Raw genomic sequence first — 21,984 nt, forward strand, 5'->3', positions numbered from 1 at the left:
CCGAAAGGTGATTAATTATGGCTGACCGGACATGGTATACATTGTACATCGTAGTACATTGAGAATTATCCAAACCATTGTAGGTAGATTGGCCATACTAAATTGCCACTTAGTCTCTCAGGATAGAAATATAGAAACTCGAAGCAGGAGTAGGCCATGCTCTCTTCGAGCCTGCTCCAAATTCATTCTGATTTTGATCATGGCTAATCATAAAATTTAATATCCTGATCCCACCTTTCCTCCATATCCCTCGATCCCTTGAGCCCCAAGTGCATAGCAGGTGTAGGTTAGGTGAATTAGCTATGGCAAATGTATGGGTTGCAGGGATGGGACAGGTGCAGAGGGGACGGGGGGGTGGTTTTGCCTGGGTAAGATGCTTTTTTGCAGAGTTGGTGCTGCCATGATGGGCCAAATGGCCTCTTTCTGCATTGTAAGGACTCTCTGGTTCAATGATCTGGGGTTTGCGCTGAATAGAAGAGCTGTCACACAAACTAGTTAAGCAACAGCCTGACATAGTTATAATCATGGAATCATATCTTGCAATGTCCCAGACTCTGTGGGGGGGGGGCGGGCATGCGGATGGTGGTGGAGTGAGGGGAGTGGGGGGTCAGAGTATGAGATGGAGTTGGGAGCAGGATGTGATGGGGGTCACAAGGGAGAGGAGGGTGGGGCAACGGGAACTGATTGCAGGATTCCCGCCCCCATTCCCTGTGTCGGTAATTTTTGCAGATGCAGGTAAGAGTTTGAGTAGCAAGCCCGTAATTTGCATTCCCAACCTGGCAAGTTCCCATTCTAGGCATAAGCATTTTACTTCCTCCACAATTTTTGTGGAACTGGGCTCCCTCAGAGGAGTTGTGAACCACAGTTTGATTCTATCAGCTTTTGAAAGTTATAATTAGTGTCTTACCCATGCACAGTCCATGTATCCCCTGCAGCCTCCATGCTCTGTCACCCACTGTGCATTATAGAGCTCGTGAATCATGTGATAATGGCAAGTTTTGAAAAGCATTTAAAAAGTATCCATTTAGAAATCTGCTCATTGGTCCTGCAGCTCATACTGAGTGAGTGAGGACGAAGGATACAGGAGATCGTGGAAGCTGGCATGAGGGAGGCTGTGAGGAATAATGACCAGCAAGCTTAATAGCTGTTAATCCACTTGGACAAAGTCCCAGTGAACTGAGGTGGGCCTTCTAAACCAGCCCACTTGATTTTTTATTTGATTTGATTTATTATTGTCACTTGTATTAACATACAGTGAAAAGCATTATCTCTTGCGTGCTATACAGACAAAGCATACCATTCATAGAGAAGGAAATAAGAAAATGCAGAATGTAGTGTTACAGTCATAGCTGGGGTGTAGAGAAAGATCAACTTAATGCATGGTAAATCCATTCAAAAGACTGACAGCAGCAGGGAAGAAGCAGTTCTTCAGTCAGCTGGTACATGACCTCAGACTTTTGTATCTTTTTCCTGATGGAAGAAGGTGAAAGAGAGAATGTGTGGGGTCCTTGATTATGCTGGCTGACTTTGCTGAGGCAGTGGGTAGTGTAGACAGAGTCAATGGATGGGGGACTGATTTGCATTATGATTTGGCCACATTCACAACCTTTTGTAGTTCCTTGCGATTTCAGCAGAGCAAGACCCATACCAAGCTGTGCTACAACCAGAAAGAAAGCTTTCTATCGTGCATCTGTAAAAGTTGGTGAGAGTCGTACTGACATACCAAATTTCCTTAGTCTTCTAAGAAAGTAGTGTTGTTGGGCTTTCTTAACTATAGTTAAGTGCTCATCTTGGCACTTGCCTGCCTCCAAGGAGAGCAGATTTTACTCCAACATACCACCTCACAGGTATGAAAATGTGGTGGGGGCCCTTTAAAAGGAGATACGTCTGCTGCATCGGGAAATGTCCTGACTTGAACTTCTGCCTTAGCAAAAATCTAGCCCATTGTTTCAGTAAGAGAGTAGTCTGATCCAAATCCAAAAACAAAATAGTGCAGATGGTGGAAATCTGAATTAAAAACCTAGAAATAGTCAGCAGGTCGGCAGCATTTGGCTAGCGAAAAGCAAAGTTAACAGTTTATGACCTTTCATCAGAATTGAAAAATGCTAGAAATATATTTATAGAAGTGAAATGAAAGGTTTGTGATGGAGTGGAAGACAGGAAGCATTAAATGATAGAGTTGATGTGGCAAAGCCACAGGTAGTCATAATGGGTAAAGTGGCAGAGACTGACATACAAGGAAAAGGAAGCAAAATAATGCACAAATTACGGTCTGAATCGGAGACCATAATTTCTGCCTCCCATTTTGTTTCAAAACAAAACAAAGAAACAAAGAACAACCCAGCACGGGAAACAGGCCCTTTGGCCCCAACGAGCCCGCGCCGCCGCATCCTCCTACACCTACCCTGCCCTGCGTGTCTGCAAGTGGAACCCCTAACTTAGCCAGATTCAGGGGAGAATAGTGTCAATTTGGTAAACCAATCAGCCTAATAGCACATCTTTGGGGTGTGGGAGGAAACCGGAGCGCCCGGAGGAAACCCACGCAACCACAGGGAGAATGCGCAAACTCCCACAGACACAGGCCCAAATCCATGTATCTGCACAGCTAGCAGTGCTAGTCACTGAGCTGTTGCGGCGCCCGTCTACCGGTCCAGGATCAAGCACACACACCGGCACGAAGTACTAGGCCACTCCCGGAACCTCCAAGAGCAGCCCACGCAAGACTCACCGTGTGCATGCCCCTTGTTTGACAACAAGGTGGATCTCCACCTGCGGAATAAAAAGACAAAAATGTTAACATATAAGTCTGCATTTCCGGTGTCTCCCGAGGCTCTGACCCTATTTAATACCCCCTACTATAACCCTCCATCCTCGTTCCGCTCATGTGTCTAAGTAAACCTTAAACAAGTCCAACGTTCCTGCCTCCACCACCCTACTCGGTAGCGCGTTCCATACCCCCACGACCCTCTGCGTGAAGAACCTTCCTCTCACATCCAAATTATACTTCTCCCCCCTCACCCTTAGATCGTGACCTCTCGTAATTGTACCCGGTCTAGGGAGCAGCCTCTCACTATTGACTCTATCTATTCCCTTCAGTATCTTATATACCTCTAACATGTCCCCCCTCAATCTCCATCTTTCCAAGGAGAAAAGTCCCAGTTTCTCCAACCTTTCCTCGTAACTCAGTCCTTCTATGCCAGGCAACATCCTGGTAAACCTCCTCTGCACCCTCTCCAGAGTCTCCACGTCCTTCCGGTAGTAAGGTGACCAGAACTGGACGCAGTACTCCAAATGCGGTCTAACCAACGTTCTGTACAACTGAAGCATTAGACGGCAGTTCCTATACTCTATACCCCTTCCTATAAAGGCTAGCATTCCATAAGCTTTCCTCACAACCTTCTCCACTTGTGTCGCAACCTTCATAGACTTGTGAACCTGCACTCCCAGGTCCCTCTGTATTTCTATACTCCTAATCGGTCTACCTTTTATCACGTAGCTCCTCTCTGCATTATTCCTTCCAAAATGCATCACCTCGCATTTGTCAGGATTAAATTCCATCTGCCACCTATCTGCCCAATGTACCAACCTATCTATATCCTGCTGTATCACCTGACATTCCACCTCAGTATCCGCCAACCCTGCCATCTTGGTGTCATCCGCAAACTTGCTGATCACACCACGTACGCTCTCTTCCAAGTCGTTTATGTATACTACAAAGAGGACAGGTCCCAGTACTGAGCCCTGCGACACACCACTGGTCACTGGCCTCCAGCCCAAAAAGGTCCCCTCAACAACTACCCTCTGTCTCCTATTGCCCAGCCAGTTCTCAATCCACCTAGCTACCTGTCCTTGTATCCCATGCGCCTTAACCTTTTCTACCAGCCTACCATGAGGGACTTTGTCAAACGCCTTACTGAAATCCATATAGGTGAGATCAACGGCTCTCCCATCGTCAACTGTTTTTGTCACCTCCTCAAAGAATTCTACCAGATTCGTAAGGCAAGACCTCCCTCTAACAAAGCCATGTTGCGTATCCCTAATCAGATCGCAACGCTCCAAATTCTCATACATCCTACCCCTAAGTATTTTTTCCATTAATTTCCCTACCACCGATGTCAAACTCACCGGTCTATAATTTCCAGGGTTATCCCTACTACCTTTTTTAAACAGCGGTACCACATTTGCTACCCTCCAGTCTTCTGGGACCTCACCTGTGCCCAACGAAGAGACAAAGATTGGCGCCAGAGGCCCAGCAATTTCATCTTTCACCTCCCTAAGCAGCCTGGGATAAATACCATCAGGCCCCGGAGCTTTATCCGTCCTTACGCTACCTAAAAGCCCGAGCACTTCCTCCCTCGTAATAGATATTTCCTGCCACTGATCCACAGCTCCTTCAAGACACTGCACGACACCGAACCCCCCTCCTTCGTGAATACCGACGCAAAGTATTCATTCAGGATCTCCCCCATTCCCTCTGACTCAATACATAACTCCCCACTTTTGTCCCTAAGAGGGCCAATTTTCCCTCTAACTACTCTCTTGCTCCTAATATAGGAATAAAATGCCTTTGGATTTTCCTTAATCCTATCAGCCAAAGCCATTTCATGCCCTCTCTTCGCCCTTCTAACTCCCCTTTTTAGCTCCCTCCTACTCTCTCTATATTCCTCCAGCGCACTCTCCGTACCCAGTTGTTTCGACCTAACATACGCCTCCCTCTTCTTCCTTACCAAGTCTTCGATACCCCCTGTAATCCACGGCTCTCTAATCCTACCTTTCCCACCCTTCCGCTTAACCGGAACATGCCTCTCCTGCAACATTTTCAGTTTGCCCTTAAAAGCCTCTCACTTGCCAACTGTGGACTTGCCAGCTAACAGTCCCTCCCAATCAGTGTCCTTCAGCTCCCTCCTAATCCGGCTATAGTGCGCCTTCCCCCAGTTCAGCACCCTCCCATTTGGCCAGCACTCATCCCTTTCCATTTTTATCCTAAAGTAGATGGACTTGTGGTCACTGTTAGCCACATGTTCGCCTACCTCAACCTCAACCACCTGCCCTGGCTCATTACCCAACACTAAATCCAGTATAGCCCCTTCCCTAGTCGGGCTAGTTACATACTGCTTTCTTTGTGCATGTCAGTCTGAAACGTGTTCTGTTTTTTGATCTAAGATAGCAACTGTTCTACCGAAATTTATTTATTAATGTCACAAGTAGGCTTATGTTAATATTACAATGAAGTTACTTTGAAAATCCCTGAGTTGCCACTGTTTGGGTACACTGAGGGAGAATTTAGCATGACCAATGCACCTAACCAGCCCATCTTTGGACTCTGGGAGGAAACCAGAGCACCCGGAGGAAACCCACATACTCATGGGGAAAACCTCCTCACAAGCTGGGAATTAAATTCAGGTCCCTGGTGCCGTGAGGCAGCAGTGCCCCTTGGGAATGACCTTTAATTTCTTTATTGGTTCCAGTATCACTCCATTCAGCCTTCCTTCCCAATTCCTGTGGTTTAATGTTTCCTGATTCCATCATATCACAGGCATTTAATTTTCTCACCTAAAATGTGCAGCACCCTGGCACAATGGTTAGCACTGCGGCCTTAGAGCGCCAGGGACTGGGGTTCGATTCCACGCTCGGGTCACTGTCTGTGTAGGGTTTGCACATTCTTCCTGTGTCTGCGTGGGTTTCCTCCGGTTGCTCCAGTTTCCTCCCATAGTCCAAAGATATGCGGGTTAGGTTGATTGGCCATGCCAAATTGTCCCTTAGCAAGGTTACTTTGTGGGGGCTACAGGACTAGGGTGGGATTGTGGTCGGTGCAGACTTGATGGGCCAAATGGCCTCCTTCTGCACAGTAGGGTTTCTATGGCGACTGTGCGAGTGAGAGGGGGGCGGAGCCGAAAGAGAGGGGGCGGGGCACGAGGGAAAAATGGGGCGGGGCGAGAGGGGTTGGGTGGGCGCGCACGCGCGTCGGCAGGGTAGCTGCTGCTGGGCCTCTGGTGATTGATGTGAGTGCGGGGCCTTCCTCGATCAGGAAGTTTTAGTCAGTCGCTCCCTGTCTCTTGGGAGCCTGTGCTTGGGAGTCGGGTAGCTGTAAATGGAGGGTGAGTGAATTAATGTTCCCGGTGCGATGGTGCTAATATGATGTCTGCGTCCATTACCGGCAATGTGGTGCGGGCCCCACTGCTCATTAACCTGGATGTGGGTATGCCGGCGTTGGACTGGCGTAAACACAGTAAAAAGTCTGACAACACCAGGTTTTAGTCCAACCTATTTATTTGATAATATACTCACTAGCTTTCGGGGTTACCCTCTTCGTCAGGTGAATGGAGAGTTCTGGCCTCAGACAGAGCATATAAAGCACAGACAGTTTAGAGATTACTGATTAAAATGCGAATCCTTACACCTAACCTGCTGTTCAAGACCTGAAGTGGCTGATAATGTGAGTGGAAGGAGCACTGATCACAGTTTAAAGAGATGTGTATTGTCTCCAGACAGTACAGTAAGTGAGGTTTTGCAAACCCAGGCAAGTCATGGGGGTTACAGATAGTGCGACATGAACCCAAGATCCCGGTTGAGACCGTCCTCATGTGTGCGGAACTTGGCTATCAGTCTCTGCTCAGCGACTCTGCGCTGTCGTGTGTCGTGAAGGCCGCCTTGGAGAATGCTTACCCGAAGGTCAGAGGCTGAATGCCCGTGACCACTGAAGTGTTCGCCAACAGGAAGGGAACAGTCTTGCCTGGTGACTGTCGAGCGATGTTCATTCATCCGTTGTCGTAGCGTCTGCATGGTCCGCACACATGAGGACGGTCTCAACAGGGATCTTGGGTTCATGTCGCACTATCTGTAACCCCCATGACTTGCCTGGGTTTGCAAAACCTCACTTACTGTACTGTCTGGAGACAATACACATCTCTTTAAACTGTGATCAGTGCTCCTTCCACTCACATTATCAGCCACTTCAGGTCTTGAACAGCAGGTTAGGTGTAAGGATTCGCAATTTAATCAGTAATCTCTAAACTGTCTGTGCTTTATATGCTCTGTCTGAGGCCAGAACTCTCCATTCACCTGACGAAGGGGGTAACCCCGAAAGCTAGTGAGTATATTATCAAATAAATAGGTTGGACTAAAACCTGGTGTTGTCAGACTTTTTACTGCATTAACCTGGACCCAGTGAACCCCTTCATAACTGTAGACAATGTCCCCGTTAATGTAGCTGCGTTGATCCACGTGCAGGAGGTTTTTCACCCAACACAAAATATACAAATTATTATGTGTGCTCCCCAGTCTTTCTCTGATCTAACACTGTGTGTTTTCAGATTCAAAGGTGAGCTATTCACCTACCCCTTAATTCTGTAATCACAAACTTAAGATATCACTTACCAGTTGCAAAACTAATCCTAAATGAGTACTTGGCGTCAGTGTTCACCAAGGAGAAGGATATAGACGATAGTGACATTAATGTGGAGTATACTAATGTGCCAGGACATTGAGAACACGGAAGAAGTGATGTTGGATTTCCTGAAGAGCATTAAAGGTAGATTAGTCCTCAGGGCCTGATTTGATTTGATTTATTATTGTCACATATGTTAGTATACAGTGAAAAGTATTGTTTCTTGCGTGCTATACAGACAGAGCATACCACACATAGAGAAGGAAAAGAGAGGATGCAGAATGTAGTGTTATAGTCATAACTATGGTGTAGAGAAAGATCAGCTTTATGTGAGGTAGGTCCATTCAAAAGTGCGATGGCCACAGGGAAGAAGCTGTTCTTGAGTCGGTTGGTACGTGACTCAAACTTTTGTATCATTTTGCTGACAGAAGAAGATGGAAAAGAGTATATCTGGGGTGCATGTGGTCCTTGATTATGTTGGCTGATTTTCCAAGGCAATGGGACATGTGGACAGAGTCAATAGGTGGGAGACTGGTTTGCGTGATGGATTGGGTTTCATTCATGATCCTTTGTTATTTCTTGTGGTCTTGGACAAAGCAGGAACCATACAAGTTGTGATACCACCAGAAAGAATGCTTTTTATGATGCATCTGTAAAAGTTGGTGAGACATGCCAAACTTCCTTACTTTCCTGAGAAAGGAAAGGCATTGGTGGGCTTTTTGAATTGTAGTATCAAACATGATTACGCAACAGCTCCTTTTTTAATCATTCATCTAGAAACATAGAAATTAGGAGTAGGAGTAGGTCGTTTTGAGCCTGCTCTGCCATTCAGTGTGATCATGGCTTATCCTTTATTTCAATGCCATTTTCCACCTCTTTCTCCGGAGTCTTTGATGCCTTTACAGTTTAGAAATCTATTTATTTTTCAAATAGATTCAGTGACTTGACCCACAGCCTCCATTAGTAGAGAATTCAGCACCCTCTGAATTTCTCCACATCTCAGTCCTAAGTGGCCTACCCTATATCCTGAGACTGTAAACCAGCCAGAGGAAACATTATCTGTCCAGAATTCAAGGTTTCAATGAGATTCCCTTTCATTCTTCAAACTCCAGTGAATATCGGCCCAGTCAACCCACTCTCTCCTTGTATGACAACACTACCATCCCAAGAATCAGCCTGGTGAAATATTGCGACACTCCATTTATGAAAGTATATCCTTTCTTAGGTAAGGAGGCCAAAACAATATACAATACTCCAGGTGTGCTCTTGCAATACAAACAGAACTTGGAGCAGGCCACTTGGCACCTTGAGCTTACTCTGTCATTCAATAAGATCAAAGTTCTGAGTTTAGCTTTAACTCCATGTTCCTGCCTACCTCCCAATAACCTTTCGGCACCTTGTTAATCAAGAATCTATCTATCTCTATCTTAAAAATATTCAAAGATTCTGATTCTATTGTCCTTTGTGGAAGAGAGTTCCAGAGACTTACGATCCTCATAAAGAAAAACAATTCTCATCATCTCTTGTTTTATGAGTGACCCATACTTCTTGATCTTCCAACAAGAGGAAATATCTGCTGCACGTTCATCCTGTCAATACCTCTCAGGATCTTAAAGGTTTTAATCATGTCATCTAATACGATTCTAAATCCTAATATACAATCCTAACCACTTTCCTGTTAAGAAAATCTGCCTATTCCTGGTGTTAGTCTAGCAAACCTTCTCTGAACTACTCCTAATGGATTTACATCTCTCCTTAAACAAGGAGACCAATACTGTACTCAGTGCTCCAGATGTCGTCTCACCAGTGCCCTGTACAATGAAGGCCAACATACCATTTGCCTTCTGAACTGCTTGTTGTACCTGCATACTTGCTTTCAGTGACTGGTGTAGAAGGACAACAAGGTCCCTTTGTAGGTAAACATTTCTCATATATTATCATTTAAATAATACTCAACCATCTGTTTTTCCTTCTGAACTGGATAACTTCACATTTATTCATGTTGTACTATATTTGGTTCCCTCATCCAAATCATTGATATGTATGATGTATATTGTGAATAGCTGGAGCCCAACTATTGATCCATATAGGAGCCCACTCATTAACACTTTCCTGCTGTTCATTTCCTGTCTGTTAACCAATTCTCAATCCATGCCAATATATTACCCCCAATGCCATGTGCTTTGATTTTGCATGCCAACCTCTTATATATGACTTTATCAAAAGCTTCCTGAAAATCCAAATACACCACTTCAACTTGTCTATTCTGTTAGTTATGTCCTGTAAGAATTACAGTACGTTTGTCAGACATCTGTTCCTGTTGATATTTTCTAAGTGTCTTGTGATTACACCCTTTATCATAGGCTCTTGCATATCTTGTCCTTTATTACATCAGATTAAAAGCCCCCAGATAATACATTCCATAGTGAAACATCTGAATACTTTTGGTGTGGATGTCCTGGACTCAGAGTTGAATGCACATCTTTTTGAATTAAACATAGAAGGTAGGAGTAGGAAAAGGCCATTTGGCCCTTTAAGCCTGACCCACCATTCATCACCATTCATCACAATCATGGCTGATCATCCAACTCAATAGCTTAATCCTTCTTTCTCCCCATATCATTTGATCCCATTCTCCTATCCTCCACCAAGTGATATATCTAGTTGCCTCTTGAATACATTCAATGTATTGGCATCAACTACTTCCTGTGGTAATGAATCCCACAGGCTCACCACTCTTTGGTGAAGAAACATCTCATCTCTGTCCTAAATGGTCTACCCCGAATCCTCAAACTGTGACCCCTAGCTCTGGACTCCCCCACCATTAGGAATATCCGCCCTGCATCTACCCTGTATGGTCCTATTAAAATTTTATAAGTCTCTGTGGGATTTCCACTCATTCATCTGAAGTCCGGTGAAAACAATTTTAACCTAGTCAGTTTCTCCTTGTACATCAGTCCCGCCATCCCTGGAATCAGCCTGATAAACCTTGGCTACACTCGTTGAGAGCAAGGGTATCTTTCCTCAGAAAAGGAGACCAAAATTGCATACAATATTCCAGCAAATACTATCACTGAATCACTGGATGGCACGGTAGCATAGTGGTTAGCACTGCTGCCACACAGTACCAGGGACCCGACTTAGGTCACTCTCTGTGCAGAGTCTGCACACTCTCCTCGTGTCTGCATGGGTTTCCTCTGGGTGTTCCAGTTTTCCCCCACAGTCTGAAAGACTTGCTGGTTAGGTGCATTGGCCATGTCAAATTCTCCCTCCGTGTACCCAAACAGGCACCGGAGTGTGGCAACTTGGGAATTTTCACAGTAACTTTATGCAGTGCGAATGTAAGCTTACTTGTGACTATTAAATAAATTTTAAAAAGTTGCCATGGTAAATAAAAATCAACACTTATAGACTCCTTTATATATATTGTGTTTGATATCAGTTATTAATCAGATAGCCTTTTGCCATATCTTTTCCAAAACCATAGTGCCATTGCAACCAAACTACAGTCATGAAATTGGGTACAAAGCACTCCATGGTTTAGTATTACATTGTCTAATGTGCCTTCTACATTCTGTGTTTTGTTATAAACAATTGATCAACAATGCACAGAAAATCAAGACTAGATGCTAGAAGGATAGCAAAAAGACTAAACTAATAGTTTTACATCTAAATGTGCAGAGCAGTCATGACAAAGTAAACAAATTGATAGAATGTATTAGTGTGATCTCATAAACATTACGGAGACCTGGTTGCAGGAGGACAGTTATTGATTTCTGAATATTGAGCGATATATGACATTTAAGAATAATAGTAAATTAGGTAAATGTGGAGGGGTAACATTTGATCAAGAATGGCATTGGTACAATAGGTAAAGATGACCTTGGTTCAAGCAATCAGAATATGGATGGAGGAGGAGATTTGGGTGGAAATGAGGAATAGTAGGGGAAAGAAATTAGTTGTGGGAGTGGTGTACAGGAGAATAAATATTGGGTGCATGTAAGAGAGGAATGACAATAATCATGGATGACTTTTGAATATAAAAGTAGGGAGGTCTTGCTGCAACTGTACAGGGCACTGGTGAGGCTGCAGCTGGAGTACTGTGTGCAGTTTTGGTCGCCACACTTGCACAAGGATATTTTGACCTTGGAGGGAGTGCAGAGGAACATAAGAACATAAGAAATAGGAGCAGGAGTAGGCCATCTAGCCCCTCGAGCCTGCCCCGCCATTCAATAAGATCATGGCTGATCTGAAGTGGCTCAGTTCCACATTCCCGCCCTCTCCCCATAACCCTTAATCCCCTTGCCTATCAAACACCTATCAACCTGCGTCTTAAAAATATTGAGCGAGGCAGCCTCCACCACCTCAATGGGCAGAGAATTCCAGAGATTCACCACCCTTTGAGTGAAGAAGTTCCTCCTCAACTCCGTTCTAAACCATCCTCCCTTTATCCTGAGGCTGTGCCCTCTAGTCCTACTGTCCTTTCTGAGCGGGAAGAGCCTCTCCATCTCTATCCCATCCATCCCATTCAACATCTTATATGTCTCAATGAGATCTCCCCTCATTCTTCTAAACTCCAACGAGTACAAGCCCAGTTTATTCAGCCTCTCCTCATAGTTCAACCCCCTCAACTCCGGAATCAGCCTAGTAAACCTCCTCTGCACTCCCTCCAAGGCCAAAATATCCTTGCGTAAGTGCGGCGACCAAAACTGCACACGGTACTCCAGCTGCGGCCTCACCAGCGCCCTATACAGCTGCAGCAAGACCTCCCTACTTCTATATTCAAAAGGAGGAAGTTTTATATTCAAAAGGAGGAGGTTCACTAGGCTGATACCAGAGTTGAGGGGGTTGAGCTATGAGGAGAGGCTGAATAAACTAGGTTTGTACTCGGAGTTTAGAAGGATGAGGGGAGATCTCATTGAGACGTACAAGATGATGAATGGGATGGATAGGGTAGAGGTGGAGAGGTTCTTCCTGCTCAGAAAGGACAGTAGGACTAGAGGGCACAGCCTCAAGATAAGGGGGGGGGGGGGCGCAGTTTAGAACGGAGTTGAGGAGGAACTTCTTCACTCAAAGGGTGGTGAATCTCTGGAATTCTCTGCCCGTTGAAGTGGTGGAGGCTGCCTCGCTAAATATATTTAAGACGCGGGTAGATAGGTTTTTGGTAGGCAAGGGGATTAAGGGTTATGGGGAGAAGGCGGGAAAGTGGAACTGAGCTACTTCAGATCAGCCATGATCTTATTGAATGGCGGGGCAGGCTCGAAGGGCTAGATGGCCTACTCCTGCTCCTATTTCTTATGACTTTAATCTACATATGAACTGGTCAAATCAGATTGACAGCCTGAATGAAGAGATCTTAGAATGTTTTCAAGATGGTTTCTTAGAATAGCATATTCTGGAACCAAGCAGAGAGCAGAACCATGCAGACTTAGTATTGTTTAATGTGACAGGGTTAATTAATGGCCTAAAGTAAAGGCACCCCTAAGTAGCAGTGACCAAAATATGATTGAATGTTACATACAGCTTGAAAGGAGGAAGAATGGCCGAAGATTAGTATTTTAAAGTTAAATAAGGGCAGCTGTGTGAACATGAAAGCTGAGATAGGTGAAGCGCGCTAGGATATATGCTAAAGGATAGTTCAGTGCAGAAACAGTGGCAGACATTTAAGGGGATATTTCAGAATGCCCAGAATAAGTATATTCCTGCTATTGTGATGATGGTAGTTGCTATTTTGTTTCTGTTTAAAGGGACTGTTCTAATGTTCAATTTCTTTTTCTATAGGCAGTTGGTTTGGAGGCAATAATATAGGCAGAATTGTTAATCATTTCAGCCATGTAAGGTTTACTCAGGAGAGAGGTAATGGACCTTTGTTTACAGAAAACGGGTCCCTGGGGTTTTTGATTAAAGGAATTGAAGGTGTATTTAAGTATACAGGATTTTGTGGTATGTATTGACATTAATGGGAGGAACTAGATATGTAGCAGAGAAAACAGCTTTCAGTTCTAGATGGGGGTCTGGTTAAAGACAGAGGTCTGCAAGCTGCTCTCCTCACAAAATCTCTTTTAAAGCTTCATGAATTTACATTCATAGCAAGTATATTTATGGTTGCTAACTATATAGTGTTTTTTGAGTCTGTAAGAAGAATGTTGCTTATTTGGAACTAAATCAGAGACAAGTTTGAAATTAGAGTTGTTTCTTTTCATGTTTAAATATTGTTCAATGGGTAATACTTAAGTTGTTTTATTTGCTAGACTTGTAGTTAGATTGTGTTATTAAATAAAGTTTGTTTTACTAAGGTTCCTACTTTGTCAGCGGAATTATTCCTGAAGTGAAAGGGAGGGAGGCAGAAATCAAGAAACTAAAGGCCACTTTTATTATTATAGGCCAGTTAGCTTGATGTTCATTGTGGAGAATTTGTCGGAATCAATCATAAAATAAGTTATATTTGGCCACTTATACAAGCTCAAGGTAGTTGGAAGGAGTCAGCATGGCTTTATGAAAATAAAGTCATGTTTAACCGATTTATTTGAGTTCTTTGAAGGTGTAATACATACAGTGGATAGAGGGGAGCCTGTAGACGTATTGGATTTCCAAAAAGCACGATAAAGTTTATTGCAAAGTATAGCAAGTAATATGTTAGTTCAAATTGAAGATTGGCTGCCTGAAAGAAAACAGTCTGTGTGCATAAATAGATCTTTGTATGATTGGCAGGATATGATGAGTGGAGTCCCACAGCTGTCTGTTCTGACGCTGCAACATTTTGCAATTTTCATCGATGGCTCAGGTGAGGGGCATGAAGACATGACTATGTCATGTCAAGCTAAATTTGCAGACGACACAAAGATAGATAGGAATGTATGTGGTGAAAAAGGCATATGGAGTTTGCAGGTGGATATAGTTAGATTGAGTGAGTGGACAAAAATCTGGCAGATTGAGTACAATGTGGAAAAATATAAAGTTTGTCACTTTGGCAGGAAGTATGAAAAAGAAGAGTATTACTTAAATGGAGAACCCTTGTAGAATTCTGGGATGCACAGGATCTAGGTGTTCTCGTATATGTATCACAAAAGTTGGTGCAGGCATATCATGTAATTAAAAAGGCAAATGGAGTACAATCTTTTATTATGAGGGGAGTTAACATAAAAGTAAGGATGTTACTTTGTGGTTATATAGGGCATTCCTGAGAGCACATCTCAAATTGTGTGCAGTTGTGGTTTCGTTATTTAAGGAAGGATGAAATGTATTGGAATCGGTTCAGAGCAGATTTACTAGATTGATAGCTAGAATTAGTGGGTTGCCTTATCAGAATAGGTTGGAAAAACTGGGCCTATTTCCATTGGAGTTTAGGGGAGTAAGGGCTGACTTGATTAAAGTGTACAGGATTCTGATTGGTACTGACAAGGTAGATGATGTCCCCTCTTGTGAGTAAGTCCAGAGTTAGGGGACACTGTTTTAAAGGGGTCGCCTTCGAGGACAGAGATGAGGAGAATTTTTTTCTCCCAAGACATTGTGCGACTTTTGACTCTGCCTCAGAGGGCAGTCGTTGAATAATTTTAAGGTAGAGATAGATTCGTGTTGGCCAGGATTATCAAAGGCCGTCAGCTAGGTGGAATGTGGAATTCAGTGCAAACAGGATAGCCATGCTCTATTTGAATAGTACAGCAGACTTAAGGGGCCAAATGGCCTACTTCTGCTCTTATTTTATATGTTTGTATGTAGTATTCTCAAGTCCTGCAATTTCAGTTTCCCAAAGGAATACTAGTGATGCCTGACTTCCACTACCAATGGCTACAAGGCTGTTTTCTTTGAAATAGTATCTTTACTTTTATCTGTTATTCTCCCCTACTATCTTGGTTTGGTCAGCCTTATTAAGGGGCTAGTATTTCAGCTTTTGTCAGCTCTGATTAGGAGTCCTCAACTATAACTTTCTATCATCTCTTCTTTTTAATCAAGTGCTAAGTTACATATATTAACATTTTTTGATTCCATTTAAGATTTCCTCTTTTTTTCATGTCTATTTATTCAATATTAGGGGCAGCATGGTGGCGCAGTGGTAAGCAGTGCCGCCTCACAGTGCCAGGCACCCAGGTTCATTTCCTAGTTTGGGTCACTCAGTGCAGAGTCTGCACGTTCTCCCTGTGTCTGCGTGGTTTTCCTCCAGGTGTTCCAAGTTCTTTCCGGTCTAAAAGACATGCTGGGTAGGTGCATTGGCCCAAACAGGCACCAGAGTATGGCGACTAGGCAATTTTCACAATAACTTTATTGCAGTGTTAACGTAAGCTTACTTATGACACTAATAATTAAGCTAAAGTATTATTACTGAGTCAGTGAAATTACAGGACATGGCAAAAGGGATGGTCAACGGTTCTATCTAGTGAAAGACATGCACCTTATTTTCACCAGTCAGTTTCAGCAAGGGGCATAATCAGTGCAACTGACACATCTTGCTTGGGTTGTGCTGAGGGAACTTTGAAGTTCTGACTTAGAGTAACATTTCAGCTTCCTTCTTGGGTATGGTGATTATCTCAAACCAATTATTATGCACAATTTATCTTCAGTCCTCTCGGTCATAGGATCAGTTAAAATAGCAGAATGGTTTTGCATAGATATCAGTGAGGTTACATTATTGATAAGATTATCATAAAATGGATTTAAAGAAGTTACAAAACATGTTTCGCTGGAAGATGAAATGAGGTTATAAGCAAAGGTAAAACTGAGCAGTTTTCAACCACAAAAATTGATCAGGCTGTGAGAGTTTAAGTATAGTGTTAGGGTTGTAAAGTAAATAATTGAATTGTAAAAGTACTGTAATTAGATGGCAAATCGTTGAAATTGGGTACTGTAAAGTTTTTTAAATATGATAAAGGTGCTTTGGGACATAGTAATTGATGATATATGTCAATTGCTAACACAATGTGAACAAATGATTAGGAAATCAGGTATAGCGTGAGCCTAATGTTGCCAGTTTTTACTATTCCAAGTAACTATTGGCCTTGTGTCAAGAAGACTAGAAGACAATGGTGTACAAAGGAGGTATAATGCAAGAAGGAGGGCTTCAGGTTCATGACATGGTGACTAATTCTGGGCAGGAAGCACCTAATGAAAGGGAAGAGTTAAATCTCAGCAGAATTTTATACACAGATGTCTAGTGTAAGCAGTCATAGACAATATAACTGATTAGATGGACAGCAATACTAAATGATTTGGAAAGAAGAAGAGTGGAACTGCATTCATTTACAACATTAACTAGCTGAGAGTTAGGACAAAATTACGTTTTTATATTATTAGGAAGTGACAGGCGGTGTACCCTGGGGATCAGCAGTAGGATACAAGATTCTCTATCTATGTATGCGTGTCTAGACTTAGAAGTTAAAAAGTATATTAAGTATGTGATACGAGATTTAATTTGTGATTGCTGTAGGCAATGTGAAGAAAGAAATAGAAAATTCCCAAAAGATATTAGCAGATTGCACTGGGGGTTATTTAGCTCACTTGGCCAGATGGCTAGTTTGTGGTTCAAAATAATAGAAACAATGCAGGTTCAATTCCTAACTGAGGTAGGATGTTCCAGATGAGGTGGACCTGGGACCTGTCTCCTTGTCCTGATGTGAAGGTGGAAACCACCATTGACAACAACTGCGAAGAAAATGGCTCAGGATGAAGCATCAGCAGATAATAGGCCAAAGACCTGTCTTTGGCAGAGCACTATGAATGAATAATTAACATATTCAGCTTGAACAATGTCAAATGGAGTTCAACTTAGTGTTAGCCAGTAAGCAGCAGCATGTTGGCATTTGTGGTTAGTACTGCTACCTCTCAGCACTAGGGACCCGGGTTCAGTTCTAGTTCAGGTGACTACCTGGTGTGGAATTTGCATGTTGTCCCTGCGTCTATGTGGGATTTCTCTGGGTGGGGTTACAGGGATAGGGTCTGGGTGGGATTGTCTTCAGTGCAGACTCGATAGGCCGAATGGCCTCCTCCTTCACTGTAGAGATTCTATGATACTCTTTGATACTATAATGGCAAGTAGGAGTATAGCTCAAATGGAAATCGTTAGGGATAAACTGAATGCTTTTCAGATAAGTAAGCTATTTAAAAATGCGTAGTAGGTACAAAAATTGACCAATGGGCTGCTAAACTCCATGAGGAAATACAAATTATAGGTAAATTTATATTTGAAGCTTAAATACAGCCAAATTTACACAAAAGATTATACTATCAGTTGTCAGTATCTGAAAGAGAGAATAAGCCACTAACGGGAACAAAGGTTGCAGGGAAAAGATGGGAGAAATGGGGTTGAGAAACTTCTCAGCCATGATTGAAAGGCCCGATTCTGTTCTGATATCTTGTATCTTATGGCATCTGCCTTTTAAAATTAACTCTGTCGAAAATCCCCAAAGAATCATCGAATAGTTACAGTACATAAGGCTGTTCAGCCCATCGTGTTTGTGCCAGTTCTTTGCAAGAACAATTCATCTGGAGCCACTCTCCAGCCTCTTCACCCTGGCTCCCCCATATTTTTTCACAACCCAATTCCTCTTTGAAAACCATGATTGAATCTGCCTCAACCATGCTCCTGGGCATGCATTACTACTTTTGAAGAGAATTTTGAGAACTACAACTGAATAGAATCTTAGTTAGGCTTTATTTAGAATATTGTGTACAATTCTGGTCAAAACACTATCAGAAGGATGTGGATGCTTTGGAGAGGATACTGCGGAAGTTTGCCAGGTCTGGAGGGTATTAGCTATGAGGAGAGGCTGAATAAACTCAGTTTGTTTTCATTGGAACAACGGAGGTTGAGGGGGTGATCTGATAAAAGTCTACGAGATTATGATGGCACGGACAGAGTGAATAGTCAGATGCCCTTTCCTAAGGTAGAAAAGTCAAGTAATAGTGGACATAGATTTAAGGTGCGTGAGAAAAAGTTAAGAGGTGCGAGGCAAGTTTTTACACGTGTGATGACTGTCTGGATCTTACTGCCAAGGGAGGTGGGAGCAAGTACAGTAGTGTCACTTAAGGGGTAACTAGACAATTACATAAATAGGATGGGAATGGAAGGATAGGGACTCCATAAATGCATATGGTTTTAGTTTAGGCAGGCATCGTGATCGGTGGTGGCTTGAAAGGCAGCAGAGCCTGTTCCTGTGCTGTATTCCTCTTTGTTCTTTGATTTGTTATTACCTCCAGGAGCTTCAGAGATACCAAAGTATCAACAGCAACATCAAATTGCCAGGCAAGGAGTGAAGGCAAGATAATGCTAATTTAAGAAGAAAATCGAGTGTTCGTGTATAATTATGCCATGAGTGAAAAATGAGTGCTGCGCATAGTTTTAGCAAAAATAGATCCCATTTCTTACACAGTTCAAATCGAAGATGAACTAGTCATGCTGGCCAATTGGTGTCATCTTAAAATCATTTCTTAGAATCTTCTCCAGAAGTACCAAGTTCTTTGGTCCCTAGAATTGTGAATATTATGACAGAAGACGAAGTTGAATCTGAGTCGCCTGATTGGGTCTCTGCTACTATATCACATGAGAATGATACAAAATTAGTTCCAAGAGAAGTGTCTACTAATGTTCCAAATCATACTTCTAGCATCAAGAACAGCCAAATTCTTGAATATATATACAATCAAAGAGAAATAAATGTCCTCCTGATCAACTTTTTTATTAACTGTATATAGTGATTAATGGTGCATTGTAGTGTCTGGAGTGTTTTCAATCCTGTGTGTAACATTGGCGTAATTTGCTGTTATGACCACAGAAATAAAAGGGGAGGGCTATTATATATTTAAGTAGTTGTATGATTCCTTTAGGAGTTGATGACATGATTTGATGGTGATATCCTTGGCAAGTTTCACAGGTCCTTCCCTGTTTGTTTTCATTTTTTTACTTTGTACAAGTAAAGCTCTGATATAAATCTGTTGCTTTTATTGAATGTACATGTGCAAACCACATTTTTTTAACCCACATTTTTTTAAAAGCATAGGACATTACATCACTTATGCACAGGTTTATCACAACTCCTTGCTTTTGCACTTTTTTATTATGCCCAGAGTTGCACGTGCTCTCTCAACCTGGCCTACCTCGTTCAATGATTTGTGCGTATATGGTGCCCCAGGTGCATCTACTTCATCCCTTTTAGAATTGTACCCTTTATTTTATACTGCCTCCCCTCTTTTTTCATGCACAAAATGAATCACTTCACATAAGAACATAAGAAATAGGAGCAGGAGTAGGCCATCTAGCCCTTCGAGCCTGCCCCGCCATTCAATAAGATCATGGCTGATCTGTCGCTGCTCAGTTCCACTTTCCCGCTTTCTCCCCATAACCCTTAATCCCCTCTCTTATCAAAAACCCATCAACCCGCGTCTTAAAAATATTTAGCGAGGCAGCCTCCACCACTTCAACGGGCAGAGAATTCCAGAGATTCACCACCCTTTGAGTGAAGAAGTTCCTCCTCAACTCCGTTCTAAACCGCCCCCCTTTTATCTTGAGGCTGTGCCCCCTAGTCCTACTGTCCTTTCTGAGTGGGAAGAGTCTCTCCACCTCTATCCTATCCATCCCATTCATCATCTTATACGTCTCAATGAGATCTCCCCTCATTCTTCTAAACTCTAACGAGTACAAGCCCAGTTTATTCAGCCTCTCCTCATAGCTCAACCCCCTCAACTCCGGTATCAGCCTAGTAAACCTCCTCTGCACTCCCTCCAAGGCCAAAATATCTTTGCGCAGGTGCGGCGCCCAAAACTGCACACAGTACTCCAGCTGCGGCCTCACCAATGCCCTATACAGCTGCAGCAAGACCTCCCTACTTTTATATTCAATCCCCCTCGCTATGAAGGCCAGCATCCCATTCACCTTCCTGACCACCTGCTGCACCTGCAAGCTGGGTTTTTGCGACTCATGCACAAGAATCCCGAGGTCCCTCTGCACCGTCGCCTGCTGCAGTTTTTCGCCCCGTAAGTAATAGTCCTTCCTACCATTCTTCCTACCAAAGTGGACCACCTCACACTTGCCGACATTAAATTCCATTTGCCATTTCCTGGCCCATTCGCCCAGCCTATCTAGATCCTTCTGCAGACTCTCCACACCCTCCGCACAATTTGCCGTTCCCCCAATCTTGGTGTCATCAGCAAATTTCGACACCCTACACTCGGTTCCCTCCTCCAGATCATCTATATAAATGGTAAAAAGCTGAGGCCCCAGCACCGACCCCTGGGGCACTCCACTAGTCACCATCTGCCAATCCGAATAGCACCCGTTGACCCCCACTCTCTGCCTCCTATTTGACAACCAATCCTCTATCCACGCTAACACCCTACCCCCAACTCCATGTCCCTCGACCTTCTGCAATAACCTCTTGTGAGGTACTTTGTCAAACGCCTTCTGAAAATCTAGAAAGACCACATCCACCGGCTCTCCTCTATCCACCGCCCTAGACACATCCTCATAGAACTCCAGTAAATTTGTCAGACACGACTTCCCTTTAATGAAACCGTGCTGCGTTTGCTCTATCAAGCAATTCCCTTCAAGATGCCTCGCAATTTCCTCCTTAATGACAGATTCTAACATTTTGTCTGTCCATTCCTGCAACCTGTCTATGTATGGTGTGTTAGCTTTTATTGGTAGACGAATTGAGTTTCAGAGCCGTGAGATCATGTTGCAGCTGTACAAACTTTGGTGCGGCCGCACTTGGAGTATTGCATACAGTTCTGATCGCCGCATTATAAGAAGGATGTGGAAGCATTGGAAAGGGTGCAGAGATTTATCAGGATGTTGCCTGGTATGGTGGAAAGGTCTTATGAGGAAAGGCTGAGGGACTTGTTGTTTTCGTTAGAGAAGAAGAGTAAGAGGTGACTTACTTAAGGCATACAAGATGATCAGAGAATTAGATAGGGTGGACAGTGAGAGCCTTTTTCCTCGGATGGTGGTGGCTAACATGAGGGGACATAGCTTTAAATTGAGGGGTGATAAATATAAGACAGATGTCAGAGGTAAGTTCTTTACTCAGGGTAGCAAGGGCGTGGAATGCCCTGCCTGCAGCAGTAGTGGACTCGCCAACTTTAAGGGCATTCAAATGGTTATTGGATAGATATATGGATAATATTGGAATAGTTTAGGTTAGAGGGTCATTAGATTGGTTTCACTGGTTGGCACAACTTCGAGGGCCGAAGGGCCTATACTGCGCTGTTATGTTCTATGTCCTCTGAAGTTTAACACTATCCTCGTTGTTCAGGCCACTGTGATCTTTTATTTAAAACTTGCAAATTGAAGAAACCAGACCATTTAAAATTACCCCAGACATTTTAAAAGGAACAGTGTTTAGACATTGGAATCTAAGTAAAGAAGGTATGGGATTGAACCATCTATAAGGGAAGATACTTTTTGTTTTTTTAAATTTCATCTTTAAAAATGTTAAATTCAAAGTACAATCACCATGTCTAAGGCTTGATTCAACTCCTGCTTGTAGCAGCAATTTTAGGGAAGGGTATGTAAATGAGGAGCTGTGCCTAATCTATAGTAATTGCAAGAAAAATATTTCATTTTTGTTCCCCATAGCGATACAGTATTCCTATTTGACTGATTCTACCGA

The 21,984-nt window shown here is 43.1% G+C and overlaps 1 protein-coding gene across 1 annotated transcript in view; it reads left to right on the forward strand.

Moving 5' to 3' along the window:
- Positions 1-5,962: 5,962 nt before the first annotated feature.
- Positions 5,963-21,984, forward strand: part of amacr (alpha-methylacyl-CoA racemase) — a 72,082-nt gene continuing 56,060 nt past the window's right edge. The window contains exon 1 of the mRNA XM_080197744.1: positions 5,963-6,098. The gene's annotated coding sequence lies outside the window, so the exon portion shown is untranslated. The remainder of the gene's footprint in view (positions 6,099-21,984) is intronic.

Source organism: Carcharhinus amblyrhynchos, chromosome 1 (assembly GCF_965287045.1).
Source record: "Carcharhinus amblyrhynchos chromosome 1, sCarAmb.v2.hapA, whole genome shotgun sequence".
NCBI classification, from domain to species: domain Eukaryota; kingdom Metazoa; phylum Chordata; class Chondrichthyes; order Carcharhiniformes; family Carcharhinidae; genus Carcharhinus; species Carcharhinus amblyrhynchos.